We start from the raw sequence: 26,630 nt of genomic DNA, 5'->3' as shown, positions 1-26,630 counted from the left end.
CACTCGGGGAAGGGGAGGGGGGGGGATTTTTTTAATTATTATTTTTTATAACAACGCATGCAGCAGGAATCGCACGTTCACACCGCTCTCCACGCCGGTAACCCCGCGGGGCTCCCCCGGGGGGGTCCCCCCCCCTTCGCTCCGACGGCTGCCGCTCGCTCATTTACGTACTGATTTGCATGGGGCGGCTCAGCCGCGAGGATGGCAGGGGCAAGCGGGGCTGCGCCGCCCCGCTGCCCCCCCGAGGACAGCGTCCCCGCCCCGGCCCCCGGCCCTCCGCCCCGCTCGTTTGAGCCGTCGTGGCTTCATCAGAAGAAAAAAAAAAACCAAGGAGGAAAACCCCCCTAAACTACCCCAAAACCCCAGTTCATGCCGCTTTCCCCCTCCTGCCGCCCGCCCGCTTCGGTGGGTACCGGGGGTACCCCGCGGACTCGGCTCCCTGAGCGCTCACCCGCTGCGCCCCGCCGCCGCCCCGAGCGCGGCAGCACAACCCCCACGCCGGTACCGCCGTGCGGCTGCGGGGGGGAGCCCCGGGCGGGCAGCGCCCCCCCCCTTTCCCTCCGACCCCGGCGGGAGCGGGCAGCCGGCGCGTCCCGCCGGTCCGGCGCGGCTCCGGCTCCGCGTTTTGCGTGCGGCCGCGGTGTCAGCCGGGGAGCGCCGAATAACAAAGACAAGTTTGAGAGCAGCCGCCGCCGCACAGGCTGCCAGTGACGTCAGGGAACAATACCGCTGCCAGCCAGCCCGCCCCGCGCAAGCCCGGCGCCCCTTAAAGGCGCAGGGCCGCCCCGCGGGGCGCTACCGGGGCACAGCGGCCAGGCATGGGGCGAGCGCCCGGGCCCCCCCACCCCCGCTCCGGCGGGTCCCTCCGGCACGCTGCCCACCCGCCCGGGTTGGGAGCGGCGCCGCTTCGCCGTGTCACGGCTCCCTCTCTCCCGCGACGCGGCGTGCCCGGCACCGCTCTAATCGCTCCCCTCAGGTGCCCGGGGGACGCGGCGGCCGCCCGGGCTGGAGCTCTCGGCCTCCGCGGGGCTGGCCCCTCTGTACCCCGCGGAGCTGGCGGGCCACGGCCGTCCTCAGGGTTGCGGGGAGCGGAGCGGGAGATAGTGGTGGCGACGCGGCCTAAGGCACCGGGGCAGGTGCGGGACCCACAGGCCCCGCTCCGCGGTGCCGCGCATAGGAGCCCCGCTACCCGTCACGTAGAGCCCGTTCCAAAGGTCCGGGCCCTCAGGGGCTGCGTAATTCCCGAGCAGCGCTGCCCCAGGGGCGAGGGCCCAAGTGCTTCCAGCCAAGAGTTTGGCCAAGATGCCACCCTCCGCTTCCCCAGCAGTGACCCTCTCTTCCTTTTTCCTGTGCGCTGCCGTCCCCTGAGAGCCATACCAGCCCCAATGATTTTAACCCGCAGTCCACAGATTAAATCAGTGGATACTGTTTAGTCAATGCAGCCCATAAGTCATTCCACTCCTGCGCAGCGTTTGATGTCCATTATTAAAACAGGCACCGAATAAACCCAGCCTTTTAAGTAACCAACGGTGGCACTGTAGCAATATAGCTATTTCCTGATAATCACATAGATGGCATTGCGTCATACCTTAATAGTAAATTAATTTGCAGTTAATTATTATCCACCCCCACCCCGCCCAAGGAATCAGTTTAGCAAAGTGTCAAAACTTCCATTCTGGACACAGGCAAAGTCAAGCAGTAGGTTTTATGCTTCATGGCTTCACACCATCTTACAGAAATACAAGATTGGAAAATTAAACATATCTGTGCAGGAAAGCAGTTACAAGGGCATAGGCTGTCCAGTGTATTTAGGCATAACTTCCACTGATGTCATCCAGGCAGAAAACAGATTGGCAATAACACGTTTACTTTTTCAAGCTTTTTGTAGCTTCTCTGCAGAACACTTTCCACATCACCACATCGTGCAGAATTTACCAGCTGTACCACCCCGCCAGCTTTCAAAAACTAAGTTGCTTGATAAGTACACGGCTGCGAAAATAAAGGTCTTGCAGGAAATACGTTCACAGTGATGTAGCAGGTGCCACTGTAATCTCTGTGCCTGTCTCCACTGAATAGGGCTCTACCACACACTGTTCATAGGCACTGAAGGGGCTGGAGGTGATACCTGTCCAGAGGGGATGTGTGACTGCAACAGCCTTTGGCCACTTACAGTCATTAGAGACCAAACAGCACTTGCCGTGGCAGCAGGTGTTAATGGGTGTCCCGGCTAGATCCCAGCTGCTACACCTGTCCATAGAGCCCTTCATGTTCTCAGTCACAGGACACAGTCCCTATTTCCTCCATAGGCTGCATTGGTCACCCGCTAGGTTTTGACCCAAAAGCAGATGCAGCAGTGAGTTTACCTATAATGTGTATCTATCTATCTATCTATCTAAAAAATTAAATCTAACTCCCTGAAAATTAGGAGGGCCTTAGTTTTCTCTGACCTGTGCTGGTATGATTCATGAAATTAGAAAGCTGCTTCTAACCGATGTTGACGTGCTTTCTTTCAGCTGGGGACTGGGCTAATCCATGACAAGGAGTAAAACACTTTTATAGCTGCTCCAGTTCACTGCCTGCTGGGGCATAAAGGGTGGACTGGCCGCTTGGACTGAAAAAAAGGGAGTCAGGATCTTCAGGGTATGGCAGGGCTGACTGAAGTTATTCGGCGTTGTCCCAAGAACACTCCTGCAAAGAAAGTGCCCAATTAGGCTGATCAGCCTGATTTGCCGACTCTGTTGCAATGTCAGAGCAAAGCAAAAGCAGTATTTGCAACATTATAAAGCATTAGGCCCTTTTTGTTTGTTTTAACAGAGCAGGCTGCTTTTTGCAAATAAGTGCTCTTGGCACTTTTGAGACGAAGAATTGTAACTAGCCTTAAAACAGAAGTTGTACAAGCTTCAGTGCATGATCTCCAATCCTGGCTTAACAGCGTTGTGCTGCCGCAGTAGCAGAGCCATCAGCGAGCAGGCAGACGGACAGTTATCCACATTATTCCATGCTCTGTGGTGGGCCTGTCCACAAGGGATTAGACCAAATCTGCTAACCTCATTTCTGTTACATAACCTAAGACAGATCTGAACTCTTTTCTCCAGAGGATTTTATGTTAAACCAGAGTATCACCTCCCCCTCACCTTCTTCAGCTGTAGTTCAAATTAGGTTTTACTGCTATCATAATTCATGCTGTACTGTAATGAAAACGGAATTGATTGAGATGCATGTAGACATTGTGTCTAGACATACCCAGGTTACTTGTATACAAGTTTTATCAGGTAACTGCTATCAGCATAGCTTTTTGCAGCATAGGGTTTAGTGCAGACCACAGAGACTAAAGGGAGTAAGCACTTACATCGCCAAGTCCGCGCTGAGCTATTGGGTGCTACAGCCATTAGTAAATAAGCTGCCTAGTTTAAGAGCTAACTCAAGTAAGCACAACATGAACTGCAGGTGTACAATAAGCACAAAAGACTGCTTGTGATCAGAGCTGATTTCATGATAGAGTCTGACATCAGCATTGCTTTTCTTGTAGCTGTTTGCAATAGTCATGTCACAGTCACATGCATGGCACCAGCACACCTGGTGCTCCCCAAATAACATTCATTTTGAATTCTTTAAGCCCTCACAGAACTGTTCATCCATCAACACAGACCTCTCATCTACTCTTCTATCACAACCCATGGGCTTATCTCATCCAAATGCTTGCTCAGATCAATAGTTATGCTGAAGTTTAGCTAATAATGCCTCAAAATAAAGGAGGACAAGTCTTCTTATAACTCAGCAACAGCGTAGGATGCCAGCAGTAATACTACTGGATGCAGTTAAATGGCACCACTTTGAAAGTGGGACTAAGTGAGGCTGCAGTCAGGCTGTATACGTTTCACTATGCACAGTGAGAAACTGGTACAGTTTATTGATGACTATGTCCATTTTTATCTTTTCCTTAATGGGGGGAGGGGGGGCTGAAAAACAACACCAAACCAGGGTCTATTTGGATTCTTAAATTAGAGATGAAATTGCTATGCAAAGACATTAAGGAAATTTGCAGTTATGCAACTGGAGTCCTAGAGGAAAAAGTAAACAAATTTACTGAGAAAAACAAATTGAAAACAATTATGAGACGTTAAGAGGGAAGTGGCTGGTGGTTTGGTTTTTGGTATTTTTATTTTATCCCCCCCCCCCCCCCCCTTCTTCTTCTCCCCTTCCCTTTTCCTTTTGAGGCCTGAAAACATTTGCATATTGGCTTAAATTCGAGCCCTCTTTGGTCCTCCTCAACCTATACTGCCTAAGTCACATAGTCATTTGTGACTAAAATGAGAGACTGGATTCCTCCAGAGGAACTTCAGTGCAACAGGGAAGGAAAGGAGCATCATCATGGCATTTTTTTTTTTTGTCACTAAAGAAACACATCTCGTCTTTTATGGGAATTTACACTCACACCTCCTTTTACAGTCAGTCTTTCTGAACCAAGCTGCTACTTATGCCAGTCTTCTGCAAACTGTTCCGTGTACTCAGAAGTCTAAAACTCTTCTAAGGGCTCTTTGGGGTGCCACAGTATGGCAACACAGGCACTCACCAGGTCTTTAGCCTTGCAAACACAAGACCCAAGTCACTATTGACCTTTGTGTAACTACTGGGCATCTTTTCATCTGCGGCTCAGTTAATCATGGGATATACTCTGAGAAAGATCAGAGCTGTAGTTTACAGCATTGTATTCGGCCTTCATGTGCACACCATGCTGGATTATGCAAAGCAATTTGCTTAGTTTGGCAAAAAGAATAAAGTTCTTAAACATATGATGTAGGAAGATAGCACTGAAATCCAGGATGTATGCCTTCAAGAGTCAAGGATACAGCTTAAATACAGAAACAAAGAAGAGCCAAAAGGATAGGAAGAGAAGGCATGCCGTGTGCTTATAACATACCGAAAAGGGACTTAACATATGTGAGCTGAGGAAATGCGGCATTGTAAACATGCTATTTATACAGTGCCGAAAGTACACTTTTCTGGGGACATAAACATTAGTGCATACAGTCTTTTCTTCTGAAGAAGATAAAGGCACTGCCCCCCGTCAGAACAAAACCAAAGTCCAAATTCAAGAACCAAGTATGTCTCAACTTCGAGAAATCTCATATCAAAATTCGGTCTGAGGTAAAGTCACTTGACTCGTGCAAACCTTGCCCATAAAGCAAATAACTCCCAAACTTTGCAACTGAGATTTGTAAATAGGGACTTTAGTCACTGCTGTTGTTATTAAACTCGTTTCTAGCTACACCATACAGTTTCAAGAGCAAAAGTGAAAAAGAAAACAAAACCTTATCCAAGTTTAAACTCAGAGGAATGTATTCTGGCAAAATATAATTAGCAAAGCTGGAAAATGGCCAGAGTGCTGTGTGCAAACTCATGCTCTTACAAAAAAACCCAAAGATTTTGAATGACCATAAACATCAGGACCTTATTTTTAATCTGTTCCAAATAATGCAATTGAGCAACCTTATGCAAAACCAGACATGCATACAGCTACCTTGAAAGCATTTCACTTGGTATATTAGCAGGGATGTCCATGGTGTGGAGTCCTGTTTCCTAGATGGTAGATACTACTCTGTCTTTCTATCACTTGACTACCTACTGCCAGATTTTGACAATAAGCAGGTCTTTTTTTAGGCTCAATGATCTTTAATGGAGAAAGGTAATGAGATTTAAAGAATAACAAATGCAGCCATATGTAGAACATGAATGTTGAAGTTCAAATCCTCCTTCTGTTTCTTCCCTTGTCTTCAGCTTTTATCTAACCCAGTCAGGAGATAGAGATTACAAATAACACCAGCACCAAGTGGAGAACTCTTAGTTTGAACTCTGGTCTGAACTTCTGGGAGAGATTTTAGCCTAAACTAGCCAGCTTGACACTGCTAAAGGAGACCAAACAAGAGTGAAGTAAGATGTCATTGTATGGACAGTGAGGACTGCTTCATATCAGACAAAGCTTGCCAGAACATTATAATGCTTCCTAACACAGCTAATCATGCTAAATAAAATGTAGCCTTAAACACACTTAGGACTAGATTCTCAACAAGTTCTCCCATTTAGCATTTTTTACTTTTTCCTAACCAACTGTATTTTGTACCACAAGGGATGTTAATATAATTTTGGAAAAATAAAAAAAAAAAAAAAATTCGTAAAAATACGAATAAATAAGCAGAAGTTGTTTACACAAATAAACATTCTGGGGCATGGGATTTTACTCAGTAATTGCCATATTGGTCATAAAATATGCCTGAGAGCCCAAAGTATTTCTTTATTGCATTTAGCAGCAACAATTAGCCTCTCAATTTTTCACTGCTTTAACAGTATGGTTTCCTACTCTCTAAAAAGTAAAAACCAAAACAAACTCAGGCTCTTCCGTGTGGCTCTACACAGGCATATGTGCAAGTGCAAGATGCTTGAACTGTGATCTGTGAAGTGTAGGAAAGAAAACAAACAAAAAAGCAGCAGACAATTTTCCTTCTTATTCTGGGGGACCACGTAGGGCGAAGGGAGCAGTGAAGAATTTCGTAATAAGGCTGTCTTGCAAAAGTACCACAGGCAACAAATTCCTTACAGCTGAATAGGAGAATAAGTGCAAAACTGAAGACAACAGGAAGAGGTGCGGTCCCTAATGCACCATTTGTTGTATTTTACTGTCTGTGAGCCAAGAGAAGTAGAAGGCCACTGAAATTCCTAGACAACAGAAGAGCCTGGAGAACTACTGAATTAGCAGGCTTCCTAATGCTTGAGATTTTTAATCTTAATACTTTTTAAAAGAAAGGAAGCATATGTTTTGCAAGAGAGAACATTCATGAGCTGAAACTTCCTTTCCCCCCCATCTTCAAAGATTAATTAGAATAAATAAATAATATAGTTAAGTAATTCGAAACACTTGGGTTTCCCCAGTAGCAGGCATTCAGCTAAACTTGGCAGCTAAGGGCCATGTCATGAAGACACTTGTAACTGGAGGAGGAGGAGTGCAGATGTGGTAGGAATTTGGGAATTCTGTTCAGTTGAACTACAAACGTGATAGAGGATGTAGATACTGATACAGCACAGTTACCTCACAATTTTGATGATTAACCCATGGGTAATCAAGAATTGACAGTGTTGCAGTAACTGCAGAAGCTACTACATCCTGGAAACATAGCTGGGAATGTCTATCTTGTATTTTCATCTCACTGGAACTCTAATTTGGACAGCTATTGACCTACTTTTAGTATGTCACTGCATGTTAGCTCCCCCATCCCCAAACACTCACGGCTATTTCAAATAAGTGCAAGAAAAAGAAAGACGGAACTACAGATATTGCTTGTGCCTACAATCAATGCATCCCTCCCCCACTAAAGTTTAATAAGGATTGTTAGTACATCATTGTAGCTGGTAATTGTGTAGGTACACATAGTAATTGCATGTATTTGCACTAATTATGTAAATGCACAATAATTAAAGCTCCAGGGTTTTCATGGTAAATTTTTAAGGCACTCATGGATTTGTCATGGCAAAAGTGTCAGTCATGTTAACCTAGCGGGAAAGGGGAGGAAGAGGAAGCTCAGAAGAACATGCTTCTTAAAATGCAGAGATTTTTTACATAAGTAAGTAGATAGAGGACACTACATCATCAAACACAGCTGTCATGCCTGGGCACAGTTTCTCTCAGAATCTCTTATCAGACTTAAAAAAAAATCTAGGAAAACCCAAAACACAGAGTTTTACATGGTATGTTAAAACTAAAGATCAAGTATTTTTCCCACTTTCTTCACTTAATGTTGCAGCTTTTCCCATTTAGCCAGTGAAAGACAGGAGGAGAAATTATTTTGTTCTCTCTTTTTGCTGTTGTAGTGATCACTTGCTAATATTACCAGTTTTCTCCCTCTCCCAGAGGCCTTATCACACTCCACTGAATATGTCAGTGGCAATATGCCGGCACTGCTTGGATTTGGATCGAGCTCCCAGCACGGTGTGCTGCCTTAGCGCGGGAGTCGTACGCTGGAGGCTTAAGTTGCTTTTGTCTTGGTTTTTTCCCCTCTTTTCTACCCCTCCCTCCCCCCCTTAGACTTCAGCCATTCCCCCACCCTCAAGTCTTAAGAGGCAAACTTGCAAGTTTCCTGTGGGGAGCACCCAGACCTTCCTGCAAGCACTTCCCCAGTACCAGGCAGGAGCTGCCTGTTCTTCCCTGCTGCCCCATGCTGCAGCCCAAGGCTGAGCATGCCACAGTGCAGCTGCTCACCAGAGCCTTTGCTGCTGTGCTCCATGGAGCTTTAGGGTCTTGGGGAATTAACTGCTCCTTAATGACTTCAGGCATATGAAGGAAAGACAGCTTTAGAAACACTCAGTGTACATCTCCTTGTACCAAGACAGCAAGCAGGGACAACATTGTCCAGCTGTTTAGCTGTTTTTAATCACCTCCAACAGCAAACCTGAGCAGCTCCCTAGAACAAGCCTATTATCCTTATGCCAGAAGCACAAGGGGCTGTTCAAGAAGCACAGCAACATAAAATAAGGTACTATGAATTCAGAGTACTACTAAGCATTTTCTACAGAAAAGCTTTCCCTTTCAAAATGCATTGCTTGAGAACTTAATCACTTAAGTCAAGTACTAGTTTTTCTAGTCACTGAAAGGTATTTGTATTCATAAGACTTAAACTACTCAGAGAGCATCAACCTGGCTTGTACTTAATGCAAAAATAGTCTTTACACTACCACCACCTATTTGACTTTGGGTGTGCTTGTTGGCCCTCACAGCACAGCTACAGTCTTGCTTGATCATACACAGCTACCCATCTTTACTCATAGACACCTCAACAGATAACCAGCACAAGAGTTTTAAGCTGCCAAGACCTCACAGCTTAAATCAAGACACCAAAGAGAACTTCCGCAGGATTTGCTGCAAAGCTTTGAATGGATTTATAGGGCTCATAACCACACATTTTTACTTTTATAAACCTAACCCTATATACATAGGTCAAAAACCTCTATGTTCATAGCACCTACCTTTGCTGCATCCCAGCACAACACCAACCCCACTTCATATTGAAGGCAGGCCACTCTGGGTTATCAGAAGATACAAAACCATATCCCACAACCCTGAGATACCCATACAGCTACACTGTAAGCCTCCAAAGCCTTCCCTAAGGCTCCATGCAGTATACCCAGCTGCTAATTTCAGGCAAGCTTTTAGTACAGCTGTTTCAAATTGGCTATTCAGCCACAGCTGGGGCAATAATTAGTCCTCTCTTTAATACTTCTTGGGCTGGAGGAGTTGTCAGAAACTCAATTTTTCTTTTGTTGCTTTTAAAATGTATTTTTGAGTGTGCCATCTGCCAATTGTTTTCTGTCTGAAAAATCAAATCAAACAAAACCAAAGCTAAAACAAACAACCCCTTCTTCCTCCAAAATGTCCAACCCTCTTCTTCTGAGAATAGGACTAATAAATATTTCTGCATTTATTTAAAATATAAGGGAAAGAAATTACTAGAACTACAGTTGATTTAAATAGTGTCATTTTCCTGATGCTCTAAACAAGCTTTGTATGATTCAGGTGCCTTTTTTTAAAAAAAAGTGTGGTTTTGAATATACTCTCAATTTTAAAGCTGTATGATAAAAATTGATCAAATCTAGTACAAAATTGTTTTCAACCCAGCGTTTAAATGGTGGGGTTCAAAGCTGGCTGTGACAGACTGTTTTCTACTTTGTTTCTAAAAATAGACGTATTTTCAAAGTTTTTATGTCCTGTGTTATTAAGAATGCCCACACTCATGCTTGATGGGGATTAAAGATGGTAAGGTGTCATTTTAAAATTTTCAATTTGCAGTAACAGGTTAATTGAGAATCTTGTAGGAGTACAGAGGATTTCACAGAAATGCAATCTTTCTGATAAAAGAAATATTGCTAAACCAGTGATCTGTTGTATTAATTTCCTTTAGTTTTTCAGTAAATTCATCTGTTCTTCAGATAATGGACGGTGGATGTCTAAAACCATAGAATGTGTGATTTGTGGGCATGAATAGAAAGAAGGCGAGTTGGGTTACAGCTGGAGCACATTTTCTGTGTGTCTGTAGAGAATTTATTTCAGCTTGTCTTTGTTGCATAGCAGCATTGTGAGGCTAAGTTAGAGCTTTAACTTGTGTTAATGCAGGACTCAAAGGTCTTTCAGATGTTTATGTCTAGCGGCAACTAGTATGATAAACACTTGCTTCTAGCATCAGGACTACCCAAGCCGAGAAAGCCTGCAATCCAGCAAGGTCTCTTGGACCTGATGCTCCTTCACATGCTGCCCAAATATATTCGTATAGGCAAGAAAAACCTAATACCTCTGTTTGGGGAAGATTTACAGGGCACAAAGAGAAAAATACATTTGTTTGTGAAGCATCCCTCTGGTCAGTGCTGAATTTATGACAACAGTTTTGGTTAATCAGATTAGCAAAAGCAGTTTGCAGGTGCAGCTGACATTCACATTCCTTAGCAAGAAGAGTTTCACTGTTACCTTGGTTGAATATCATGTCCACAGTGTCTCATACAGATACCTTGGACATGAAAATATCTGCAGGTAGCAAACAGTTTATTTAGAAATTAAACATCTGTGCTATTCTTTTGGCCTGCATGAAAAATATGAATAAATGTTATTAAATACAAGTAGATCTGAGTAAATACAAATGTATGCATATCAATGAATATCACAGATTGTGGTTGTGAAATAAACTGGTTGCTCTGAGATTCTTGCACAAGAAATGCTGACACAGCAGGTTATTCAGTAGGGACTGTTGGAATATATGAACTGTGGCTGTTTCAAGCCTGCCTGCAGTAGAGGTATCCATTACCAGGTGTTTGCAACCCGAACACCCAACAACAGAAGATATTCTTGCAAATCTGAGCATCGTGATTTACTAAAAAATCAATGGCAGATGCATGATCAGAACCTGTACCTGAACCTGTTCCTGACAGGGAAACTGCATTGTTAAGTGCCTTGTTCCAACAAGTCGGCAACAGTGTCTGCATATTTTAAATCCCCATGTTGAGTCATCATCATTTAAATGGAACGTAAACCACCTGAGCATGTCATCCTTACTAACCTGCTACAAGCTGCCTTTGGAACTTTCCCTTTGCAGCACAGGCCCACCCTTGTAAATCCATGCCTAGTGTGAGCCAAAGCTGGGCAGGTATTTCCTAGGTGCTGTATCACAATATACGGCTACAAAGGGAAGCCTACTAACAGTTGTTTGTTTGCTGTGCTTGTTCTTTTAAAGAATAATAATGCTATCGTTCCAAGCAGAATTACACTGCTCCACTTTCTCTTGCCCTTGAAAATGTAAAAGCAGAAAAGTAATGATTTAAGCCATTTATTTAGCTGTGGGGTTTTATTTTATTTAATCTCTATACATACACATTTTTCTAGTGTGCATGCTGAAACAGCAGCCATTTGATTTCCTGTTATTGTTAATGATTCCACATTTTTGGTGAGTGTTTTGTTTCAGACAGAGGCTCATGCAGTAAGTTTGACTTGAACTAATGTCTTCCTGACTTTTGATGAAATTCTTTTTACGAGTGCTACTTTTCCATATTTCCTTTCTGGAAATTTTTCTTTTCTTTGGCACCCGGCATGCAGCAGTTAGTTAGACTCTATCTGATCGGTTGGGGCCAAAATAGTCCCAATATATAGAAGTGGCTTTTAGACCTCTTATTACTACATACACTTCACCTTTAAAAACCTGGAATTTCCCCAAACCCATCTGGAAGCCTATATAGCATATATCGTATGGCTACTACTATCGGGTTTTGTTTATACACTGAATAAAACTTGTAGATGGAAGCTAGCAACTAAAATTATTTCTGTTCAGACTGCATAATCTCATGCAATGGGGAGCGCAGAGGTTACCAGTGACACCTCCAACATTATCACAGACTCACAAAATGGTTGAGGTTGGAAGGACCACCGGAGGCCATATAGTTCAACCTCCCTGCGCAAGCAGCGTCAGCTAGACCACATTACTCAGGATTCTGACCAAGAGCAGAGCAAGAGGTATTCTTTAATATCTTCAGGGAAGGAGACTCTACAACCTCTCTGGGCAACCTACACTGGCTTGGTAGGACTTGAAGATTAGATCGATGGAGTACAAGGTACCCTCATCAAAGTCCTGAAATCATGAGGCACCTTTGCTAAAAGAAATCTTAGTGAGGAGAAGGTATGAATTCTCATGCTGCCTGTACTGCTCTATTATTTTCACAGGTGAGAGAAGTCCCAGTTATGGGCAATTTGTGGTAATGCAGCCCATACTCTCCCCTGTGTTGCCTCCTTGTATGGTATTTTAGAATCAGTCCTTGGGGACTGAAGGGGGGAGACTTTGTCTGGCTCCACAGTGTGGGGAAGAGACAAGCAGAACAACTGGCTTCTCGAATGATAGAGATGGAAAAAAAAGAAAAAAAGTGATAAAAAATCTCTTAGCCTAATATTAAACATCCATCCTATCTTGGTTTAAATTGTTCTGGAGGAAAGGGTGGAGGGAAGTGACTCTGATATTTTCAAATATATGAACAATCTTTTTGTTATTTTATAGATATGTGGAAGACACAGCTTGCCAGAGCTGAATTTGTGTAATTCATGTAATATTTAGACACTCGTAGTGAGATTATTTTTCCTGTTTTAATTTGAAGAGCCTGCATTTCTCAGTCTTTTTACTGTTGAGACTACTGAAGAACATAGCTATTTCTCTGGAGAAAAAGTATGCCAAAAAATCTGGCAGTCTGGCCCAACAGTACTTATATTTCAAGTATTATAAAACATATGTAATAAGAAGGCTGTTGCTTTCTTTTCAGGGAAGCTGAACACTGAATCCCACAGGGCATCAATGGGAGCAGAATGAAACCTCCCTCCATTTCAGTGTTTTTTCTCCACTTTGTGACATGAAGTTAAGGCCCAAATTCTACAAAATGCTCAACTGGGAAACTCGCGCAGTCCACTGGCTTCCCTGAGGCACCATTTACATACAAGTTGTTGCAAGATTAGGATCAGAGGCTCTTTTCTCTGTCTGTCTAGCTCTTTCGGTCTTATTTTTCCATTGTTATGTTTTCTTTTTAAATTGTTTTGACTGAGGTCAAGTAAAACTTGTTGGTATGTTTTAAATTAGTGTCCACTCTGCTAATTGCTGGGCTGCCAAAGATCAGCCATGGAGAATTTGACTTCAGAGCAAGATTCAGACTTGCAGAAAAAGTGATTGTATTATATGAGATGTGTAAGGACCCAGTTCTGCAAGACTGAATCAAGCCTTAAATGATTTGGCGAAGAGTACAGCAAAGCTATGAGACAGCCACAGTGAAAATGTGGCATTCAACCTCAGCCTTCCTTCTGCAGAGGTCAGAGCATTTATTAATATCAGTTAAATGGAGTAAGATCTTTCCCTTCTATATAGTCTATTCCCATCCACAAATGCTTGATAAGGCACAAGACATACTTCTGCTCTCTGGGAACAATGCCGCAAGCTAAAGCTACTCCTCTGAAGTCAGTGGAGTTGCTCTGAGTCTGCCTGCCTAACCTAGCTATACATCTTAGTTTGATACTAAGATTTCTACTTCAGAATTTGTTTTAATTCAGAATCTGAAGAAAAAAGAACTATGGCACATTGAAGATTTCTTGTGAAAATTTGAAAAACCATGCTGTCATCAAAATATTAAACAGTAACATCAATATTGCAATACTTAGTATACCATAACATTGGAAACAAAAGCAATTGAAATGAGCCAGCATGAAAAGGTTTCCTGTTATCAAAATAAATTAGACTGTTGAAATAATGCATTTCTGCTCTCTGCGTTTGAAAATGTCATTGAAATCAACACATTCTCATAGAAGATTTGGATTTCACTTGAAGTGCATTTTCCAACTGAAACATGTATGCTCTCTGTCAACCTAAACAGGAGGTGGAAGGAAATGATAAATCAGGCCCTCCAGATTTACACAGGAGTTAGTGAGAGCAAAAAGTGCTATGTGCTATGTGTTGATGGGTGTTAATTCACAGGTACCTGCTTACTGAGGTCTGTGGGCAGCTCTGGTTATTGTGATACGTCCAATTTCTTTCTGTATGAATAAAGAAGAATACGAATACTTGAAAAGCCAAAGCCTGCTCTGGAGTAGAAAAGCCAGCCCTACTACAAAGAAATTCTTGTGCCTCTTTAATTACCCTTCTTCACCTATAGGTGGAATTTCCACTCCAACAGCTTTAGCAAGGAGCCTGTTAGTCTGGAAGGAGATTTCTGTTTGTCTTTGTACAGCAAACAGTGGCTCTGTTGTGCAGTGCCAGTTTCTGATTCTAATGATTTCCTGAATTCATTCTCTTCCGTACCTTAGGGAAGGAAGAGGTGATCCTTTTGAAAATTCAGATAATTGCTTTTATTTGATTTTTATTAAATCTCATTCAAGAATAATATGATGGCTTTTTTTATTACGTTGTTCATCACTGTGGCATTTTTAAATTTGCTTTGCTAAAAGAATCAGTTTACTAAGCCAAAGATTTAATTCCAGGATTTTTGCAGAGAGAGAACTGGGAGCTTCTTTTGAGGTTGTTTTGATTTCAAAGACTTTCATAATATCGATATGTATCTATTATTATCTCCACTTTCTTTAACAGCCCAGGCCTCTTCCCCAGCCCCAGCAGCCAGAGCGTGCTACGGTTGGTTGCATATGCATCTGAAGCTGGCCAGGCCGACTTTGCCCTGGCTCTGCCTGGCTGCCTCTGTGGTGAGGCAGTGGAAGGGACATTCTTTCTCCCCAGCTATGGCTATCGCATTGCCTAGGCGAAGCTGATACCGCTGTCATGCGCAGATGGCTGTGGGGAAACAGCAGGCTCCAGCTCCAGTGGGAGATAAGCATGGAGAGATAAGCTGCCACTGGGGTTATCCCACCGCACAGCCAGGGGAGAGCCACCACCTGGTTTTGGCTGAGTCATGGGCTCTGGGATGGCAACTTGGTCTTCCCACTGGAGAATGGGAACATGCAGCCAGACCCTGATCCATCCATCCATCCATCCATCCATCCATCCACCCACCCACCCACCCACCCACCCACTCCTCCCTCCCTCCCTCCCTCCCTCCCTCCCTCTAAAACTGCGGCCGATATTACAGGTTTTATTCCCATTGTACAATGGGATGACTGATGCGGAGAAGCAAAATGCATAATCTGCACTTAGCAGGAATAAAAGTAGCTAAGCAAGTAAAAGTCAGGACAGACAACTTCATGTCACTAACACTAAAAAAAATGGTTTGGGAAATTTAATCTATTTACCTCTTTGCTGCCAGTGTGACATCATCTACTGTCCATTAATAAGTCACACAGAGAGCTACTTGATATGTGGTTTAATGAGAGCTATTATTTTAAGAGTTGGTCATTTAAAGGTAAGTATTTAGGTACATGAGATTTTCATATTGTTTTAGAGCTAGTTTTCCTCTTTTTTCATTTTGTCACAGGAAATAACACTGTGAAGACTTTGTAAAAGGCTCTTTTTTATCTCAAAAAGTTTTTAACAAGAATCCAGTCATCTAAGTTAATCCCTTTAAACCATGTCAATATTTACTTTTGAGTGGAGTTTCAAATACTCAATCAGCTGCACTCTCAGTTTAATCGGGACAGTTCCCATTGACTGGGAATTATGGCTGAATACTGCAGGGGTTTATGTTGAGTCCTCATAGTTACAACTTGTGATGGCATGGATGATGCGGTATCTGTTGTTAGCTTATGCATCTATCCATGAATAAGTGGGTCCCTCTGGACTGTATTTAGTCAGCTGCTGGGCTCCTGCCACATCTGTGATGTTCTGTACCCCCTATGGGGTACCCAGAAGGGCCCACGGTCATTAAAATAATCAATGTGGGATTTATAAAGCAGCATGTACACCATTGTGTGTTCATCCTTATCTTTTGGAAGAAATGTGGCAATTTGGCAACAGCTTGAACCCTGCTCAGAGGGGTAACGAGAAGGCCGGTCACAAACCCCACCACCCTGCAGAGGGTTACATGCCATGAACAAGCAGCTCCGGCCTGCGGCTGATCCCCAAGTGCAGGGCACAGTTTTGTTTCTGAAAGCCTGCAAATACGAAAAGGACTTCAACAGCTCTTACAGGATAACAGGCAGCTACAGTTGGTTGAGCTAAAGACCCTTAATAAGCACTGCAGCCACTTCCCATGGTTATCTATCTGCAACCTGTAATTTGTGATAGAAGTATATTTTTAATGCTACTGGCACCTAGACCTTTGTTTTCTAATTTTGATGGAATAATGGCAACAGACCTTGTGCTGCAGGACAAAAGACAGGCAGATGGAGCACCATTTTGTTATATAGTTACAATATTTCACCCTCCCTTTCTTGAGGCGAGGGACAGGTTATTTCATACCACATGGGATAGCTTGCCCTTGCCCTTCTCTCCTAGCAGATGTGTTTGGATCAGAAGAGAAGTCGGTTGGCCTAAGACATGGCTGGCATTACTGTCTTTAAGGTACCTGGCCAATGTGTCCTTCTGACATCCTCAGAATTAAACTGGTCACCTGTTTTCTGGGTAAGGAGAAATTTTTCTTCCATTTAAAACTGGCTTTTCCTTTGCTTTTTTTCGAGAACACTGGACACAGTTGCTGTCTATAATAGTTAGGAAGTTTTATTCAGTAGGTCTTCTGCTACTGCGGTGGCAAAGCGTATTCATGGTACCTCTGACCTCCCTCTTGTCTGTTTGTGATACATCATAAATAGGCTTGGTTTGGGTTTTGTTTTTTTAACTAGAGGTCTTATTTTTCCTGGGGAGCATTAGGAACCATTTCCTTGGCTGAGGATATGGAGTCGCCATTCTGAGGAACTTCCTGTCATTGGATATTTCCCACATCATTGTAGGGTTCACTTTGGATGACTTGGGTGTCCCCTTCCAGTCCCATGTCCCCAGGCAGGGAAGATGTTTCCTATCTGGTAGTATGGTAACAGAGAAAGGCCTCAGCTCATTCTCATGGCCTTCAGTGTGGGGCACCATAGGGGTATAGAGAAGACAATGACTGAAATAGTTCAAATCTTCCTTGGCTCCTCAAGGTAACTCCTGGCCTAGGTCACCATGTTCCTTGTCATTTTCCTGAACCCGTCTTACTTGATCGCATGCTGTTTGCACTTAATGTTAGTGAAACGAACTGAAAATTATAAAGCTGTGGCAAAGATCGGAAGGCAGAAAAAGGCAAGTAAATATGAACAGTGAAGTGAAAGAATGTGACTGGAGAGCAGCAGGTGCTAAATGGTGTATTTAACAAGAACTTGAGTATACTCTTCTCTAGGAACCACACACATCTCTGCAACACAGCTCTTGAATCTCCAGCTAGTTATCTTTTCCTTCCAGATTAATGCTTGGCTTAGGACACCTCAGCTTTGGCTACTGCTGGCTCCAAGCTATTTATTTTCTGAGAGACTGACTTTCACATCATGTAATAAATTCCTGGGGTATATGGTGCATGCTGAGTACTACTAGGAAACATTTCCACTAAAAGCCAGACTGGATCAATCTCACTGAATAGGCATATTTCTTTCTCTGGGGGTCGGGGGGAAAAAGCAAAACCCCTCAACTAAAGATGATTGTGTTGGTTTTTTTCCCCCCACAACAATAACTTCACAGAGAGAAAAAACAAAGTGGTAACACCCTCTCTTTGCTTTCCTTTTCCTTTCTGGTGGAAGTTTGCTAAAATTAATCATTTTCAGAATTATTTTATGCTGAAATAACTTAAAAGTAGATTGTGATCTGGAATTCGACTAAATCAGAAATAAAAGAAACATTTTCTCATTGCTTCCTCTTGATGCTAAAGATTTTTTATATTACTGTGAAGCAATGGTTTGTGTTTATGAGGTACCCCATAGAGTGATTCTGGAGCCCTCCATCCGCTGTCACAGTTGTGGCAGTTCCTGCCATGCTGAGAACTCTTCCATGTTCTAACTGCTTTGCAGTATAAATGGGCAATAACACTGCTTCTTTGCTTGGTCTCTCTGGAATAACTCAAAAATAAACCTGCACATATCAAATAAACCCTACATGTTTTGTCTGTCTCAGGTTCTCTGCCATGTGGAGCAGTTTCCTTACAGCTCAAGAGTCTTTTTCCTGAAGACCTCACCCTCACCAGGCTACTGAAGCATACTTGTCTTTTCCTCTCTCCTCCCCAAAAACTTCCTTTTGAACATTATGAGTCAGTTACATGTTTCCTCATTATTGTCTGGTCTCATTGTTGGTCAGAAAACAGTCCTCTGTTAAGGTCTGTTGTCCCTTAATAGCCCTTGAATAGATGACAATCCATTTCAGTGTATAGTGGATCTGCAGTTGTGTTAACATCCAGAACAGTAGAGCAACTTGGCAGCAAATCTCTCCATCACCCCCATTTATCCTGCTCTGGTTTGACTTGCTGTTTTCATGCATAGGAATCGTATTTCTTTTGGAGGAAACTAAACCAGAAGTTCTGCTTCAGGTGCACACCAGTGGTGCTTCAATGCCTAGCAGGGAAAGAGAGATCTGTAGGATACATTTAAACCACATGAATTTGGGATGTCCAGACCAGTAAATCAAAATACAATCTGAAGTAAAATGCTAGATCACATGCACTGTAGATGTAGAGCCCTCACAGCCAGTTGCACTGTCCTACTGATCTGCTCCTGCTCTGCCTAATGGCTTGATAATTTAGACAGTCAGAGGTGCATAAGAGGTACAGCAGTTTCATATCATCAGCTTCCTAACATCAATGAGTTCATAAGTTTCTAAGATAATTTAAGCTCCTGACTTATTTTTCTAGGCAGCTAGCAATGTACAGATGGTTTAGTCTACAGTACCTACTGTACTGAATTTGGTAGATGCCTTAATTTGGTGTTACAATAATTAGTGGATTTATATGGGATAAAAAGATGGGGTGAGCAGGGAGATCATCTATCAATATTTCACCTGTTGGGAGCTGTGATTAAGTGCTTGAAGCTTTGAGATGTGGTCAGGCTGTAGAGCAGTTTAGGATAACAAGTGAAGACTCTTACCAGGTCCAATTACTCTCAAAAGGAAATTAGGAGAGGCAGAATATAATTACTTGAACTGGAATGGAGCCAGGGTGTTGGGGTGATCATTTGCTATATGATCATTAATGGCTGTGGTAGAAAACTGTGGATTTAATGCCACAAGGTAAATATTCACTCTCACCAAGGATTATGCTCGTTAAGAATAATATGGATGCAGTCATAAAAGAATGTTAATTGAATCTTGTGTATTGGTGAGCATTCATCTTCTGAAACCAAGCATCAGCAGTAACATCACTCAAAATACATAGAAATGCTGCTTAGCATCTACTGGGGATAGAGAGTCGAAAGGGCTCTTTATCATTTGTTTTTGTTTTGATGATAAGGCAAAAGATGAAATTTGCATAGTTAGCGCAGACTCGCCTCTTCTGGGTACTGCAGAGGCAAACATATAGGGATGCAAGCAAAACTGCAAAGCAGCATGGACATAAGGAATGGCTTGCCAGAAATTCTAGTTATGAAAATAAGCTTTTAAGGTTTCATGGAAGCCAGAGTGTTTAACAAATGATATACTATCTTGTCTTTTGTCCTTCTTCTGTCCTGAAAGTAATAGCAAGATTTTGTATGTCAGTAGTGTCTTTCATGCATTTAGATTATCCTTCAATTGAACTTCAGCAGTACTCCAAAACAGAAGGATAAACAATAGATGATAATTGCTTTACCTTTTGCTGCAGTGCAGCAGGTACGTAACCACATTATCAATAGAGGTGTGGAAAAACAAATCGGTGCTTGACAATGCTTAAGGAATTTGAGAAGGTAAGAACACAGTTTATACTTCCAACATTTAAGAATAAAGCTTTAGTCCTGTGACTACGTGCAATACTTAGGTTATCAGCTACCAAGATGGTTACACACACCTTTTATATCCAACCTACCAGTTCATACTCAATTCCCATTAGGATGCTGGGCACTACAGCAGTTGGCAGACTTTGAGGACTTTTAAAATGCTTTGCTAGTGAGGGATCGTTTGCTTAATTAGTGCCCACAGTGGCCAGTGGCTCTACTCCATAGCTCACCTGAGGAAGGGCATATCTAGGTGCACTGTGTCTCTCACTTCACAGAATGCAGAGGCTCAGTCAGAAAGGTCCTTCTGATGAAATCTGAGAGTTGCATCCACAGATGATCCTAGAAGAAATAGATTAGAATGGGCATCTCTGAGTCTTTACCAGCTAGAAGTGCACTTTTAACTTCCACTACTGAGGAAGATCCTGAAATGTCATTAGATCAAAACTAAAACCTAATATCCACTATCGCAAGTCTCCTTCTTTTAGCAGGACTGAAGTTCCTCAAGAGGCTCCTGTGCTAGCCAACGTTTTGCAAGGAAGTCTTGATGGACTAGGAAAAAACATTAAATATAGTTTGTGGAGCTTGTTGGCAAAGAACTGGCCACTTAAAATGTATGAGGCTTGATCCAGAATTTGCTCAGGTCCATAGGATCATCTCTTTCACATATGGAGGCAGGTGAGGCTTTCATTCAGACTGATGAGCTTGCAGGAAGGTTCATCCAAACCCACAGAAAATGGTAAAGACATTTGTGAATGAGATCGGGGGGAGAGAGAGAGAAATAGCAGTCTCTCCTCTTTCTCTTTCCTGGAAGTCCCACAAGCCTTTATGTGCTTCTGGAAGAGTGAGAGGTAAGAGACTTGCTTGATTTGAATCAAAAGAATCTTGTTAAAAATATTCAAGCCTCTGAGAGAGCTGCTTACATTAGCATGATTATTTAGTCTGGAAAAAAGGACTTCATTGCAGTCATCTTTGGGAGGCCTGGAGTGCCAGCTCCTGAAAAAGGAAATTCCATCCAGCACAGAGAGTGCTCCTGTTCCCATTGCCCAGAAGTCACCTGCACATGATCAAGGCTCCTGGAGGCTTCAAGACCCTCTCACTTACGATTTTTTACAGAGTAAGAAGGCAGCTGTCATAAGTAAGTGTTCTTTCTGAAAGCAAGGACCAGACCTGCCTTCTGAGGCACCACTGACAACTTCAATAACCTATCTGGCAGAAGGCAACCAGAAGAAACCAGATCTGGAGTTCTCAGGGAGAACTTAAGCTCAGACCTATTTCAGCACATCACATTTAATAAGGCAACAGGAACAATAAAACACATTATGTCTTTAATAGCTCAATAGTTTGCATGCTGGGAGAGGAGAACGTCTGTGGTATAGTGCATCAAGTTTTATGTCATTCTCTGACTTCTGAGCCTGTAAAAGCAGCTAACAGCACTCAACCTAACATTGCTGCTCTTGATAAACAGGAAAAGATTCATTAAACAGCACAACTCTGAGGAGAAAACTCTTAATCCATCAAACCACGTCCATCAAAGGGTGATCCTTTATAACATCATTACCTGAAGGGTAGGTTTTTGTCCTTTTTAACTGAAACTATGACAGATCAGTCCCTCAGGTACCTTGTAATGGTGGTGGCCATCCCACAGGTTGTGAAGGATTTTATTTACCACTAGGCATTTTATGCTGCTGCCTGAATAAAGAGAAACTTTATTCTAGCAGAAATAGACAGGATAGAATGAGCAAACACGGGAGCTGGAACATGCTGCCTTGTGTAGAACTCCCTTCGTGATTCCACTTCAGTAACTTAACTGCCCCATGGACCATCTCTGATGTTCTGTGGCATCAGATGCTGTGCATGGGCAGCTGACATGCAGCTGGGTGCTCCACTGGTTGTTAATATATGAGCAGAAGATGAAGTAAGACCTGGACAGGTGGGTTGGCTAGAGAGAAGAATTTGAAATGTCACTGTAGTTCACAAATTTTCCGGTCAGAGCAGTGAGATGATTAAGAAGAGAGAAGGAGAAATCTGAGTCTGTTTACAGTTGTGAGCTTATAGAAAGTAGCTTCTTTTACATCCTCCTCCTCTGAGCTTCCAAAGGTGTTCTGTTTTACTTCTATTGCAGCTGAGTACTCATACTGAGGTCTGGGAGCAAAGCCATAGTCTAGCCTTTACTTCTAGCCTCATAGTACGGATGCATAAAATAATATAAACCTCCTTACTGCAGAGTAATCTTGAAGAATGCCTCAGCTTGAATAAACTTTTATAGCAAAACTATAACCCTTTCCTTGCAAGTCAAATCAAGTTCATCTGATTTATATCTTTTGTTATTATTATTATGGACCACACTGACAGTGACCAGGTTCCCCTGTTTCCTGGCAGATAAAACACCATGTGTGCAAAAGATAGTAAAAGGTAATTCTATGGCAGTGACAGTGCACTGGCCAAAGCCCTCTTGGCATGGCAAACTCTTTGATTGCCTGTTCAAGGCATTGTCATGACCATTTGGCATTTCTCTGCCCCCTGCCAAAGCCCGTGGCAAAACAAAGGGAATATCAAATAGAAGATAACATTTAAGTTTCATTTTAAAATTAAGATGCAAATCTGCTACACAAATATCCTACAGCAGGCAAGTCCAAAGGGAGCATGTTTCATTTTGGATCAGCTTAAATTTCTTAAGCTATCTTCACTGACATTTGTCTTGTGCCAGTTAATTTGCTTATGCCTGCTTTACCACGATCACACTAAGGATAGATAAAGTTCTCCACACAAAGGTTTATGCTAGCATAAGAAATCTAATGCTGTAACAAAAATGTTTTTGTATCAAAATTGCCCTGTGCATCAGCCACAGCCACCACTGTGCATGGTTATTTGTTCTTGGTGGAACATTTGCTGTGTCGTGGCCTGACTGTGAGGAAAATGAGAATAACCCTTTTGCGAAGGAAGATGCATAGAGGACTTGAACAGCTAAGGGAGGAATGGAGGTAGTAAGCACCTTGTGCGTCATTTTTAGGTGACCCTGGCTATCTGCTTTTTGCAATAAAATATGAGTTTCTAATATTTTCATGAATGTGGGTATTAAAAATATAGAAGGATTTCAGTGCCCTTTGAAACTCTTAGTGATTTTAAGAGCAGAAGAGGAAAATTATTGTAGAAAATGAATCTAAAAGTTGGGGCTTTTTTCCCCCAAATTATTCTTTTCTAATCAGTTCTAATCCTCTCTTTCTTCATAAAGCTGGAGGAAAAAAATGAGTTTTGTACAGTACTTTGAGGAAGGTATCAGTTCTCAGTCTTTGTTTACCAATCCTCCCACCACCATCCCCAAAACAATGCCTTTACTTGGAGAGTTATAGTGCTCACTTATTAAAAAAAGAAAATTTTGTAGTCTCTATTTATGATACACTCTTTCATCCATAGTATCACAGTTCATATCACTTCTTATGACTGCTTCTGCCTTTCACAACAGATATATAGATAAAAATCAGCATGTTCTAGTTTCCTTTTCCAAACCATTAAAAATACACATAAACAGAACAATAACATCAAATAGGCTCAGTGATTTTTTTCCTTCCACTGTAATGATTGAGAGCCTGTTGGGAAGCAGCACCCACCAGATCCCCATGTCAGTGTGTGAGCATGGTCTGTAAGGGAGGACAAGGTCCTCCACCTTTGCGGCTGGAGGAGACAAAATCTCCTGCTCACTTATGGGCAGGAAGGAAAGCAATTTTTTTCTGTTCCAAAATTAATAGTAACTTCAGGTTCTTTCTGAATACCTTTCAGGTACATCTGCTACAAAGCCTTTGGAGACACTGTTACAACGTAGGAAAGTGCAACCAACGCAGATTACAAGAGCTCTTTTCTAAGAAAAAAGCAAGAGGTCTGCACTCTTCCAGCATCTTATTAGGGTTAAAATTATGGTGATAGCATTTGTAGGCAGGCAAATTGTCATTTCGCATGCTATTTTACCTGTACAGTTATGGAGCCGGCAATGATTAATGGGTAGGTACATTTTTTATATTGCTTTGGGGCTATAGGGCTCTTTTGAATGTCTGGAAGTTTAACCATTTTCAGCTACCCAGCTGGTACTGGAGTCGCTTTAATATAAATAACTAACCTTTCTGTTTAGTCTTCTGCATATTACACTATATGCAAAGACATCTTGATCTATACTGTCTCTAGGCACTAAACCACATTCACTTTCCAACTTCACTCCAATCTTGACCAAATGGAGCAAAGGAAGTGCACACGGGAAAAAGACCCTGCATTGTCTTGGCCTTCTGGATAATTTTCTCCTTTCTAGTTTTTGTCCCAGATTTACACTGTCATTACTTTGCCTTTCAGCTGATGACTGAATCGAGTTGCTGTTACTGTTCAGACTGACTTCTTCCTCTCTCAGTCTTTTTCCCACAGCTACAATGTTAAGTTTTCTGAAAATATGTAATATCAGAATCCTTCATTTTTAGTATTTAAAAGTAATTGGGCCAAATTCAGGAAGGAAACAAATAGGTATGGATCTGACCTATTGACTACAATTTAACCTCAAATAACACATGAATAAGCTGCATACAGATGAACCACGCAATCAAAGAATTAACCTGCCGTGGTCTATATAAGTCCACTATACACATGATTTAATTTAAATGTCTTTGAGTAGGGCCACCTTCTTTTATTGTGCCAATATACAAGACAATTAGTGCATGTAGAAGTTGATCACATTTGAAAGAGCTGTGGTGCTGGGCTGAACTTTTTAAATTCTTTAGGGTACACCTTTTGATCATCTTTACACCAAGATTGGTACCTACATAAAATGGAGGCTCATAAGAAAAGCCTCTGCAATAAAAGCAGGAAAACTGGCAAAACCCTCATGTTCCCTGTGACCTGGTACTTTCCCAATACAACAAAGAAGCCTGGATCTCCCTCTCCCTGTTGCCCAGGATGGTCTACCATGCAAGATCCTTTATTTCACCTGTAACATTTTTGTAATGGTTTATCAACTCAGTTCTGTTGTCACAGAAGGATTAGTGGATTGCTAACTTCTAACACATCCCTTCCTCAAGGAGGTGCAGACTACTTTAAATAGCTACTCAACTCACTGGGAATTAGACACCAAAACCATGTTTCCTTGAATGCTACAAGACATCAGGATTTGTCTTCAGATACCTTTGTAATTTTGGCCTAGCTCTGCACTCATCACTCAGAATACTTACAGTTGTGGAAACTGTCAGCATTACAGCCATACAAAATTCAAACAGGCTCTGTGCGGTGGTGTCTGATAAGAAAAGTTATTTTATGATTTCAAGATAGTTTGTCTCTCTGGCAGCTTTCATGTCAGTGTTAAGGAGCTCTTGCACAGCATTTGTCTTCATTTCTAGGAAACAAATACAGATTGGGAAGCAGTTTACTTTTTTTTTTTTTAAATCTAATAAAATCAATGGTACCGATTTTTAAATAAAATTAGGATTCTCAAATAAAGAAATATTTATTATCCTAATACGTGCATTTTACTACTGCATTTCTGTTGGGTTTCAGTTAATTTCACTGAAAAATACTTTATCAGAGAAGAAAACAACAACATGATAGAGCTTTCACAGAAGCACTGTTATATTTGTGGTTAGCTGAAATGTTGAGAAATAGTAGTGACAAGAACCTTTTGAAAATTTTTGGTTGCCTTCTTGGTGATCTGGTGTCCGTGTGTCTGTTCAGACAACAGTGGAGATCTCTGCTCTGCAAGGTTGTGCTTTCAAAAAATAAGTCTGCCAAGGAGTAGGGATGCAGTGATCACATAAGGCTGTGAGGTGATGCTTGGCCACGTTCTAATAAAATATAAATGAAACCAATTGGAAATCAATGTAAGTTTTACTCCTCGCATCAGTGCTAGATTTAAGCTAATGTTGAACACTTCTAGAATATTTGAACGTGCAAAGCTTTACTTGGTTGCAAGGGAGAGAAATTAAATTGTCCCACACAAATTTGTTGCCGAGGTTGCTGTGCTCTCTGACAACAGCATCCACTTCCACAGGCTAGTTCTCATCCTGCTTTATGATAATTTCTAGCAGTTTTCCTCCTCCTACCTGTACAACTGCAGTACAGCAGTTTGCTCTGCCCCACATCCCTGCTAGCTTTCTACCATTCCAGAAACTGTGCAGATGTTTCTGCACAAATGTGCCACATCTTGGCCTTATCCTGTGGGGCATAGAGCAAATTCTGCCCCCCCAGCCACCAGGTCCTAATGCAGCAGCACACACTCAGACCACGCTGAATGCCAGAGCTAGGATGTGAGCTTTCCTAACTGCTAAGGTCCTGGCTGTCAGGCAGTGATAAAGGTGTGCTTTAACCTTGAACTCCTCCTGAAAATCAAAGGAACTATAGCTAAAAAGATTAAGATATTTGCTATAATTCATGTCCCTTACCAAATTTTCTCTGTTAAAGAAAAGGCAATAGGTGGTTTTCTTTTTCTGAACGGGGCACAGCATTCTCTGTTCAATGGTGTGCTCCAGAAACTAAGTTTGCAAACTTTTGCTGGCAGTTTAGGAAAATTTCACAGCATATTCACATTTCTTGGGCACAGGTCTTAACTTTGCACTTGGGCAGGTGAGTTTTTGGAAATTCTGGACAAAAGTACTGAGGGCTGCTGGAATCCATTTTAACAGCTAATATGTTGAACTTCTAAGTAAGCGAGATTATGTCGGTAAATCTTTTCAAAAGAAAAATTGAACCATTTTTTATTAAATTGAAGATTTTTCTTTATCAGAATGAAGAACTGAAGAGGTTTAAT

At 42.2% G+C, this 26,630-nt stretch overlaps 2 long non-coding RNA genes across 3 annotated transcripts in view; one reads left to right on the top strand and one right to left on the bottom strand.

Moving 5' to 3' along the window:
• Window positions 1-26,630, top strand: part of LOC115608399 — a 68,348-nt gene that overhangs the window by 748 nt on the left and 40,970 nt on the right. The window lies entirely within an intron of this gene.
• Window positions 1,692-26,630, bottom strand: part of LOC115608400 — a 35,844-nt gene continuing 10,905 nt past the window's right edge. The window contains exons 2-5 of the long non-coding RNA XR_003991529.1: window positions 25,503-25,668; window positions 25,063-25,223; window positions 20,089-20,197; window positions 1,692-2,688 (exon numbers count right to left, since the gene is read on the bottom strand). This is a non-coding gene — a long non-coding RNA (uncharacterized LOC115608400). The remainder of the gene's footprint in view (window positions 2,689-20,088; window positions 20,198-25,062; window positions 25,224-25,502; window positions 25,669-26,630) is intronic.

The sequence above is a fragment of the Strigops habroptila genome, chromosome 5, assembly GCF_004027225.2.
Source record: "Strigops habroptila isolate Jane chromosome 5, bStrHab1.2.pri, whole genome shotgun sequence".
NCBI classification, from domain to species: Eukaryota; Metazoa; Chordata; class Aves; order Psittaciformes; family Psittacidae; genus Strigops; species Strigops habroptila.
The sequence above is the reverse complement of the archived record's forward strand: the minus strand, read 5'-3'. Positions and strand labels throughout refer to the sequence as shown.